A 10,153-nucleotide genomic window follows, 5' to 3' on the forward strand; every position below is an offset into this window, starting at 1 on the left:
TATGGAAAATAGGACTTTTACTACTATAATTCTGGAGAAAAGACCAAAATACTTGATTTTTCTAACTTGACCCTGATTTTATGTCACTGAAACATCTTTGCAACCTTTTACAACCTGTTGTTGCATCAGTTTCCCCACTGATGAATCTTCAAACTCATTGAGCAGGGCAGTCAGTAAGTAATTAAACATGAACAATAAATGACCCACCAGGCATTATGGGGGTTTCCACAGGAGACTGAAGAGAGTTAGTTAAGGCTGAAGACACTGAATCTGGTTTGGTGATGGAGGTGAGAGGCTGGTGGGATTGGGGAACAGTTTCAGCAGTCTGAGCTGCATCAGAGTCCACTGATACGTTTTCTGAGAAGACATAACCAAAAGTGAGGTCAACTTGTCAGGTTACCTTTGTGGAGCCTCTCAGAGTATCTTCCTACCTTGCTGCTTGTGATTTCCATTCTCTTTGACAGTTGTGGCAACATTTTTCTCTCCTTTTGCATCAGTGCCCTGTTCAGTGAGTACAAAACATGCAATGCTGTTATTAAGATCAGCATTTTTTCATGACTTCAGACTTTAAGACATAAAAAAAACAAAAACAAAAAACTGGTAGGGTCATTTATAGCTTCAAAGGTGTAGACCCAGTGGTCACCAACCCTGCTCCTGGAGAGCTACTGCCCTGCATGTTTTAGGTATCTCCCCACTCTAACACACCTGATAATAAATATTAGCTTGTTATCAAGCAGCTGAAGCTTGTCATGGCTTGATAATGAGTTAATAGACTAACTAACAGACTGACACCTAAATTATACACTTATACAGAAAAGGATCTTATTGGCATGCACAAAGCTTTATAGGCCTGCAAGTTAACATAATAGTAATTCAATCACAGCTGTATATTGATCCATGGGAAGTTATTTCCAAGTTTTTGATATGTTGAAATTGCAAAACTTAGAGGAAATTATTCTGAACTGCCCCTTGGTATTTTGACACGGCTGAAAAAATTGTGAAATTCAGTATAAATTCATTACAGAACACATAAAAAACTATACATTTATTGTGTAAAAAAAGTAATTCCTCCCAGGAAGGTAAATAAGTTACACAACAAATACAGCTGACAATATATGTATCTATTTGTATATTAGCAACTTCACTCATGGGATTATTGAATGTTCACTCTCCAATGCAGATTGTCTTGTCTCGTCTTCAAACAAAGGTGATGCTTTTGTCTGTCAAACTCCTGTGTGTTGTAGAGCTAAAATTAATTTCATGCCTTAATCATCCACAGTAAATCTTTGTGTGTGTGCGTGCTGACTTCTCAACATCTGTGATCTTCAGCTGTTAACGGCTGAAAGCTTTAATGACAACTGTGGCCAACAAACCCACGTTCCTGTTGAGAGGCTATTTTAGATTTAGCAATCACCCCCTTTGCAAGAGTTTCCGCTGCCCTCTTCTTCCATCCCAATATAGCTACAAATGGATGCTTTGGAAATCAGGGAGCTAGTCTGAGCAACTCAAACTATGCCTAAGTATATCACCCCAAAGCATGGCCTTTATTTGCCCCCAGTCCTTCCCCCAAGCGTTTTGCTTTCCAGAGACACACAGTGGTCTGGCATCCACGCAATAGAGCTATTGCTGCCAGTCCATCAACTCGTTGTCATGAGGGAGATTAGCACCACAGTGATCTGTGGGCTCCACGGTAGCTGTTGTAGGATATCACAGTCTGACTCTGTCTGACCCTGTTTATCCTTTCAACCTCTGGCTGGGTTTACCTCCATAAACTCCACTATGGCCCCTTCTTATGAACATGCAAACATACTTTGGTTAGATACTGACACAAACACAAACATCTCCATCATTTCAATAATGAGAAATAAAACATTTGGTCAAACATATTTTTTGTCACATCACTGAGGAACGATCCTGATTGTTAAGCCACAATGAAATAAAACATGTACCATGGATCACATAGCTACGTGTATTGTAAAAGGGCACGCTTGTAGTGTCAAACCCACAGACAATTGTCACCATCTCTGCAATTCCACTCAGCTTTATGGAGCGTTTTAGTATCTTTCAGCTCCTTGTGTTGTTTTTATAGCCTGTAACTTTCATTCTGTCTCACCAAACTCATTAGTATTATTCCCTGCTGCCCAGCACTAAATGGCAGGCAAAGTTAGTGACTAGGTAGTGGACACAATGAAGATTTTAGCAGCTAAAGATATTTCTGGTTGGTGGAGATTATACAGAACTAAAATGAGAATGTATTTTGGTTTTACATTCTTCAGGGGTACACAAACATGACTCTAAATAGATGCTAAAGTTGCCAAGCAACACTATGTGTAAATAGTTGTGTTGTGTCCTCCAAATTACGTAATTTAACAATGTGCAATCCAGAACAACGTATAGGAACCTTTTTCTGATCTGGTGCCTCTATCAGGAGTAATCAGCAGGATAACATAATTTAACTGTGCTTCCCAAAAACATAACAAATCATTTTTTAAAAATAAGTTCGTAAAGGTTAGAGAAATGTGGCATCGGTTATAGTGACTACTACAAAGTCCACTGTCTGGGGACTGGCTCCATTCACAGCAATCTTCCAATGTGGAAATTTGTCAACATATATACGCCATAATTACTATGGCCACTAGGTGGCATCTTTCACTTAAATGTAAATATATATAGTTTTTGGGTGATTGAGATTACAACCTATTGTATCGTTTTTCTTGCAAGGACATTCTGATAAAAAGGTAGCTGCCTGCTTATAAAAGAGTCAGCTGTTCATTTTGAGATCTTCTGGAGCAAACATCTAGTGGTCATTGGTGGTAATACATCTTACAGCACTGGGCAGTGGCTTCAGCTTGGTGGCAACGTGAGAATTGATAACCATTCATATATGAATAATGGTGCGCACTTTGAGGACAGTCTCTTGTCACACGTTAGCACATATGAAAAATGGCGGAAGTGTGAATGTTTCACCTCTGAACAACTGGGAAATTGCTGCATGAAATGGTCAGATTCTTGGTTTCAGAAAGTTTAAAAAATGGTTGGATGCAGTTCTCTGAATTCCCCCCAATTAAGGTCTACAATTGCTAGCAACAAGGACAAACACATTTTAAAATCACAGGGGGGAGATGATGTTAAGTGTGAAAGCTGATGAAACTGATGGCTCTTTTAACTCTGAGGGGGTTCAAACTGTTGTACGTCAGAGTGGGGGGATCGGCTGATTGCAGTGCAGAGGAATGTTGGCAGGGTGTGTGTTTCAACAGGACAGCTGGTTGTCCCTCTCAGGGTGTCGGGTGGGTATTATTGACAGGGAGGTAGATGCAATTCAACTTTCCATAAGGAGATTTGAGAATTGTGTTGGCTGGGAAGCAAGATGCCTCAGCGATTAGGAGACCGAGATTTATTTTTATACCTGTCTTCAGAGCGTGTACATATTACATCATAAACATGCTATTGTCAGAAGGATGTAGTACTCTGGCCCTAACTCTGATTTTGAGTTCAGCTCCAAAGTTTTAGGACTGTATTTATAAAGCAGATATTGATTAAGAATTTATAAGTTGAGGCTTGCAGCTAGCATCTGTTCTTGTGTGCATTTATCAGTGCAGACAATGTGTTTTTCTGGAAAGGAAATGTATTGCAATGCTGTTTAAGTTGGTATGTAGTATAAGAGGCCCCAAAGAGCTGCAGCTCTGTCCCAAAGCACAGACCCAAAAATACATGTGCCCTTTGGAGGGGTTGCTCTTATAAAAGAGGGTCATAAGTGGAAGAGGGCTTAGAGGGGGGTAGGGAAGAGTAAGTGAGTAAGTGTGTCAATTCATTTGAGCCGATGTAAGGATATAATCCCTGTAATGGTAATTATACTAATATTCAAGGATAATGATGTTAGAGGTTGTTATTATTATTGGTTTGCGATTCAAAATGAGGATAATATAATAATGTATAAAAATAATGATAGCAGGTGATGCTGATCTTATAAGGCTTTGCTTGTGTGAGGATGGAGTCAGAGGTTGAGTATATGTATTAGACAAACACTTAGTTATAGATCAGGTGGTCTCAGTTCACAAGCATGTCTGATCTTTTGAAGGGGTTCTTTATACACACATGGAAAATAGCAGCTTTCATCACACCCAGGATTACACTGAAAGGCAGTTATGCTGGGTTGGGTTGATGAATGCATGTTCCAGTCAACAGGATGGTTTCTGGTCGGATGAGGATCATGATTCATGATCAGCGCATCCAGACATTGTTTGAACGCCTGACGTCAGCTTGCAAGGCTAAAGGTAAACTGCATAGTGGATGGTCAGGGTCTGCCACTGAACAAGACCCTTGTCCAATTATAAAGACAGAGCTGGTGAGGTTCCTTGGCACGGTAGGGTGATATAGAAGTGATAACACTAGATTTTGTTGAGATAGACATTGTGAAAACATGCAGCCGCATTATTTGTTTCAAGGAGGTCACTGCAACAAGGGTGCAACAAGAAAACCCAATGAAATGCAGTATGATCTGATAGTTTATTGTTATAAAATGTGAGCAAGCGCACATGTCTGGTACATTAATTAATAACACGAGAGAAGAAATTCAAGGATAAAATGATTGTTACCGTTTTTAAGAATTGTAAAATCTTTCCTCAGAATATTATAAACAGCTGTATCATCTTATAAGCTTTCAAACTCATGAATCTATGGCCATCCTAATTCCTTTTCCATCATCTCAACTTTACTAATATGCCCAATGCAGCCCCCTTGTATTTGTTTAACATTGTGGCATTTTCAGTTTGAATTCCTTGTTTCACAAAAATAATTAATTAGTGATGACTAAGGATCAAATTCGGAACTTACTAGTAATGTCATACCACATTGATGATCCATTGTCTAATGAAGTATTATTTTTCGGGCCTCTTTGATTAAAGTGGGGCATCATTCTGAGTTGTCACTGTGAACATCATTACTGCATGATTATTTACATTTTTATGTCATCTCAAGTAAATTAGACCATCGCCCAACCCAAATGACAACTCAGCAGATGGAAGTTAGAGGGAAGCCATAAAAACTGAAGATTTTTTTGTGACCAGACCCATTTTGCAACACTCCATACCTTTAGTTCATCCACTTGCCTGTTTTGCAACTGATATAACAAACATACATGTTGTTTATGTTGGTATCCCTCCTCTGTTGCAATCCAGAGGAAGGTAGTGACATTCCTGATCGTATAAACTGCAGAATGTGTGGAAAACAGTGAATACAAAGACACCAGCTTTGGATAAATACTCACATTCATTTCAGCATGTCTCTTTACTCTCCATGGAGGAAGGACTGGGATATTGCTCGGAGCAGAAGGAGCAGAAGCGGCAGCATGGCTTGATCCTGTACTTGATCCTGATTCAGGGTTCGAGGAAGTGGTTCCAGAGTTAGCCAGACCCCTCTGATCTTCCAAGGTCTTGGACTGTATCTGTGCATGTCCATTCTCTATACTTCCCTGCTCGATCTTCTCCTTCACTTCAGCAAGACTCTTCTCGATCTTCACCCCAGGGAGACCCTCCACTAGACGGCTGAGGGCTTCCATCTTTGCCCTGAGCTGCAGGTTCTCCTCCTGCAGCTTGATCACCGTCTCGGCCAAGTGTCCATTAGAGATGCACATCTCCTCAATCTTTTGCTCTATGCGCTGCTTGAAAGCACTTACATCCATGTGCACCTCCCTTACGGCATCTTGCAAGGTGGTATTGAACTGAACCAGAGCATCGCTTACCACTGTCTCCTTTGTGGTTTCATCCATGGCCTTTTTTAGTGACTCTCACCACCCCTATGCTTCAAGTAAAACGAGTAATGGGGTGGTTGGATCTCGGAAAACAAACCTTCTATTTTTCCTGTCTTTCACTCCGTCAGTTTGTTCGTCTGTAATGCCTTTCTTCTTAAATGTTATCTTTGGTGTCCCATGTCAATATTCCAGCAAAGTTTAAGATGCAAAAGGGTTTTAAAGGATGGCCGGGGTAGCAAAATATTTCCTTGGCAGCAACTCATTAAAGTCCCATCAAGCTCCACTCTACTCTCTCCTCTCATCTGGTCAAAGCAAGAGCAGTTGTTATTTATAAGCCATGGAAAACTCATGTATAATGTCATCTTGGGAAAAGAGATTATGTACTGCACAGACAGATCAAGTTCTCAGTGCGTGCAGGAACTGAGGAATGATCAAACCAACCTTTTGAAGTAATCCAGTTGAAGCAGCACATGATTTTGTTCCATCTTCCTCTTTGGTTGTATACCTACTGTGTGTTTCCTGGAAGTTTACCCCTGCTGCCCCTGCTCTGTGTCCAAGTTATCTGTGACTTCCAAGCTTGGGAGCAACAGGTTCGACTCTGTATTTTGGGACATTAAGGGGCTGGGAAAAGTTCAAATGGGGAGGAGGGGCCAGTATTATTCATGTCTTTACTTTGGGGGCAATTTCATGACTTTCACTTTAGTCAAAGCAGCTAAACCATGAGGAAGACTGGATCAGTATAGTAATGAAGGATAACCTGAGCAAAAAGGGATATTTTTTAATATTACTTTAAAGATGCAAAGGTGCACAAGGAAGAGGGAAAGACTTTTAGAATAGTTTCAAAAAGGTAATGTTTTTCTACATTAAAGTTGTGATATACTGCAATTTGAATATTTTGAATTTATGATTTGAAGAGTTGTTGATCTACAAACTGGCATACAGTAATTAAACTTACACTATCTAAAATTTAAAGACTCATGTTGTTTTTTATCATTACTTCCAACACATGTTGCATTTAAAGAAACAGAAGAACATACTAGTAATTACAAAAGGATTTCATAAAAAGGGTACTATCCCAAGCAATATCAAAATAATTGAGTCAGAATTTTAAAACTAAAATAAACATTGTTAGCTAATTTTCCAGTACCAAATAGTGCATGCACATGTTCATGTTTAGTCCCCTGGAAATCACTTTACAGGGTTAGGGTATGTTGCAACTCAGTAACTTTTAGTTGTGAACGATTTACAGTATTTCTGTGCATGCTGGTGTTTTACATTTGCAAGTGTTTCTTAATTTTCTTGAGTTTTAATTCATGTCAGTTGTTGTTTGTTCCCCTAAATGCAATACCATGTCAAAATGGTGCAGATGTTTTCTTAATTTTTTCCTATTTACATGTACTTTGTTTAAGTTGCACAGCACTGGGCTCCATTAGCCACTCTTTAACAGTAGCGAATAACTTTACAAATGTGGCCACAGGAATACTAAGAAAGGAATGAAGCACTCTTTCTTTTTCATTACTTTCAATAATGGCAAACTTGGAATAATCAGATATTGGTGAATATATAAAATAAAATATTACAGTAAATTGGGTTACATTACAAAGGACGTGTTACTTAAAGATATCATGAGCCACTTGTTAAGAGGACTTCTGATCGTACTTCATCTTTCACTCGTATTGTTTTGAATGCTTGGATGTTTTTTTGTTTTGTTTGTATGTTCTGTATTCTCTTTGTTTTAGTTTAGTTTTAGTTTTTTTGTTCTCTTCTTTAGCTTGGAAGTGACTGATTGAGTCTAAAAATAAAAATAAAATTTAAAAAAGGGTAAAAAAAAAGGGGTAGGACTAGAAAAGCTCATTGCTTCATCCTACACCCATTCGATATTTATTGTTTGTTGTATGCCTGAAAGAGGAGTTTAAAAAAAGGAAGAAAAAATGAGGAAGAAAGAAGGAAAGAAAAAAGAAAAAAAAAGAAAATGGAAGGAAAATATGTGTGTCTATATATATATATATATTTTTTTTTTGGTTGGCTTTAATTTTATTAGAATTTTATTTTGCCGTAAACCACTGCCTATTTGCTTTGTTTCGCTATTTTAACATGTTCGAAATAAACTTAACTAACCATTTTTTAATGGAGGCTGATGAAAAAAACCGTCCGATTTTTCCTACTTGTGTAAAAAAGCCTAAACCCACTTCTGTGTTTATCTTAGCTTCAGGGTCTCATTAGCCTTCACTCTTTTCAAAGATTCATGTGAAAAAGTTTGTAACATGTTGTTGCATAGGCTGAAATTATATATAACTTCAAATATTAAAGCTGTGGTAATTATTTGTAGTTTGTTATTAAGCCAAAATGTAAAGTTTTAAGAAACATCGTGAGATTAAAGATCACAGTGTGGCTTAATCTACCTGCAGATTTCAGCATTGTAACTCATTTTAAACTTGCAAGAAGCATTTTGAATATTTATGACCATATGAAATTGTAAAATGTAAAATGTTAAAGCAGTTAATGTCAACAGTAGACACGGAGAAGTGGGATGATCTTACAACACCACCGTCCCTCCACCCGCAAGTCCTGTTCACTCCAACAGCAGAGCAGCTCAGCCTCAGCTTTGGCCCAGCAGCGCCTCCCGGTGGCCATGACTTCACATTACAGCTGAAAGAAGCACCAACTTCACCATGAACAGACGCAGAGCATGCACATATTATTAATGCACACACTTAATTTAAAAAAAAGAAAGAAGAGGAAAGCATGTGAGCAGATAATGTAATTTACTTTAATTTAAAGCACACACAGAGATGATAACAGTGGACTCAAGGCTTATTTTTCAGTTTCCTCAAATTCTTTCATGATGGCCATTTAAACGTCTTTGCCTTTAAAAATACACACTTTTTGACACCTTGTAAAACCACATATGTTGTTTATTATTGTCTTACTGGTCTAGTTGTTTGCTCCCACACTGCACAAGTGGATGGATATAAAAACACTAGAGCTATTTAAATTTAGATTGGGGCATGCCATGGTATTTTGCTGCGTGGCATGCACATAGAAATAGATCATGACCACTTTTTCATAAATATTCTTGGCTTGACTTACTAACTAATAATGGGGACTACATCATTTAATTCATACAAACCTTATTGACAATATCTTTTTAGCATTATTGTCATCTTTTCTTTTTTTTTAGTGGGAAACAAAATGAAAAAAACAAAACAAAAAAGATTTCTTCCTCTAAATTGCTGTCTGCATCTCCCATTTTAATATATCTGATGTTGTGATCATTGACGACTGTTTCAACCATTTGGAGAAACAATCAGCCAATCACACCTTTGTGGGATTAATGATAGGGATGTTGTCTTCTGTAATAGCTACATAGTCACATAGCCAACAGAGAAATGGCAACAAAAATGACAAATTACACATTTGTAAAGGTTGGTGTGAGTCAACTTCCATAAAGAAAAAAACAAACAAACAAACAAAAAAAACACTCTTAAATCACCATATTTCTTCAATTGTCCTAAAAACTACAAGTGCAGCCTCCGCATTGACTGAAAATGACATTGGTAAATGGATAAGTCACTTTATATGTATTGGCTATAAGGCAAAACACAATAAAATACCTTTCCGAGCAGAAATCAGCTAACATGAACACAATCAGGCTGAATGAATGAGATGAAAAAAATGGCTTTTCAGTCTGATTTTCAGGCTAATGATGTCCTTTTATGTAAAAAAAAAAAAGAAGATAAAAAAAAAGGTGGTAATGTAAAACTTATTTAAAGGCCCTGAAAATGTATTTTCTCAATCGTCCTCTTAAAGGAGAGTTTTGGTTATTCACATAAAGGATTTCTTTATTTCTGGGTTTTTTTGTGTGTGTGTGTGTGCTCTTTGTCTGTGATTGGACAATGAATCTGACTTTAGACTGGTGGGTTGTTTTGTCATTGCTCTTCTTTTGAGTGTTAAACTTTTGACAAATAATAATAAAATATGTTTATTTTACTTGGATTGTTTCCTATTTAGCCATGAATATTAAAGAAAAATGGGCCGATTTTCAGGGTCTTTAAAATAAATTCTGCATGAAAACAGAGACACATAACAAAACATGGAAAATAAAACTGAGACTTGTTCAAAACAGTCTATCAAATCAAGTTTATTGAATTTTAAAGGGGTGCTCTGAATTCACAAGTTGCAGCTACAGTACATAACTCCTCTTACATCAATAGTTTTAAGTTTTTTTTCTTCATAAAACAGTCCAGTCTCTTCTCGGATAGGAAATTTCCTCAAAAAAAGGGTCACGCTACAAAAAAGGACAGATGCATCAAATTTGATATATATATATATGTATATATATATATATATATATATATATATATATATATGTATATATATATATATATATATATATATATATAT

This window comes from Scomber scombrus, chromosome 14 (assembly GCF_963691925.1).
Source record: "Scomber scombrus chromosome 14, fScoSco1.1, whole genome shotgun sequence".
Taxonomy (NCBI): Eukaryota; Metazoa; Chordata; class Actinopteri; order Scombriformes; family Scombridae; genus Scomber; species Scomber scombrus.